Source organism: Haplochromis burtoni, unplaced genomic scaffold (genome assembly GCF_018398535.1).
Source record: "Haplochromis burtoni strain Fernald_Lab_line unplaced genomic scaffold, NCSU_Asbu1 Contig_4430, whole genome shotgun sequence".
Lineage (NCBI taxonomy): Eukaryota > Metazoa > Chordata > Actinopteri > Cichliformes > Cichlidae > Haplochromis > Haplochromis burtoni.
In genome coordinates, this window is record NW_024586791.1 from 1 (window position 1) to 1,260 (window position 1,260).

Genomic DNA, 1,260 nt, shown 5'->3' on the forward strand with positions numbered 1-1,260 from the left:
AACCTTATCTGCAGTTAAAGGGATTATATTGCTGTTAACATCATCAATTAACATCTTCAGTTCTGTCTCATGTCTTTTTGTTCATGCCACTGCCTCATTCATGCCTCCCTGTCATTCACACACATGTATTCTGTCTTGCTTCTGCTGACTTTCACTCATCTTCTCTCCAGAGCACACCTCCACCTCTCCACCTTACCTCTCATGTGGAAAGAGCAGAGGACTTTTAAAGCATTTCTAACAGGAAACTTGTCGTACCTCTTTTTCTGTTTGACTCGTCTCGACCATCTGCTGAAGTTCTTCTCACTGATGAGGAGGTAGCAGCTGCTGCAGGATCTCTGTCTGCAAATACCACAGATTTCCCTCTGATAACACAATAATTGTTGTTGCTGCTGGTTTGACAGCTGGAATATGAATATTTATAAGAATAATGGAAAGTCAATGGAAAGATTTTAGTCAGTAAACTTGGATGAATAAAAGAACTCTTTCTTTCTGAAAGCTGTGTTAAAAGAAAAAAAAAGCTTTTCTTTTTTTAGTCATAATACAGGAAACTGGACTTCAGCAGAGCAACTCACATCAAAACTGTTTGACCACAAAGTCTCAAGTGCTGCATTGCAATCAACACAGGGAAAAAAAAGCCAACTAAAAATATCAGAATGTAAAAATATATTTAAAAAATTACAAATTATTTTCAAATGCTTAAGTAGAAATTGATGCACAAATACAGCCTTTAGTTTAACTTTAAATTAATCCTCAGGTAGTAATGTGAAGGTATTTGTGCAAAAACTGCACTTCCTTGTGCATCTTATGTTTTTAAAGAAGCAGTTCACCCCATCATCAAACTTACATGTTGCAGTGCTGCTTCTACTTAGATTACTGTGATTAAACCACTGATGGAGATATCTGATCCAATATAATGAAACTAACTTTTACTCACCTTTTAAGCCTAAGCAGAGAAAATTGATATGATTTTGAGGTGAACTGTCTTTAACCTTTTAATTAGTGAGCTATGTGAATGTGTGTCTCACCTTCAGATTGCCTCCGGACACGTCGTCTCACTAGTCCAACCAGTACAACCAGCAGCAGCCCAAATATGGAGGAAACAGACACCATCACAGAGAGAGGAGGAGAGGTGGAAGGACCTGGAATTAATGAGAACATGTGAATCTTTGTGATCAGTTTGAGCTTTGGATGTAAAATCTGTAAAATAAACAGAAGCCTCACCTGTGACAGTGATCCAGCTGGATGGAGACTCTCCATGAC

General features: G+C 38.0%; 1 long non-coding RNA gene across 1 annotated transcript; it reads right to left on the bottom strand.

The window, feature by feature from the left end:
* Positions 1-255: 255 nt before the first annotated feature.
* Positions 256-1,256, bottom strand: LOC121813986. The gene is made up of 3 exons (XR_006054001.1): positions 1,222-1,256; positions 1,026-1,139; positions 256-339 (listed from the first exon to the last, which is right to left on the bottom strand). It is a non-coding gene; the product is annotated as an uncharacterized LOC121813986 (long non-coding RNA).
* Between the last annotated feature and the right edge of the window lie 4 nt (positions 1,257-1,260).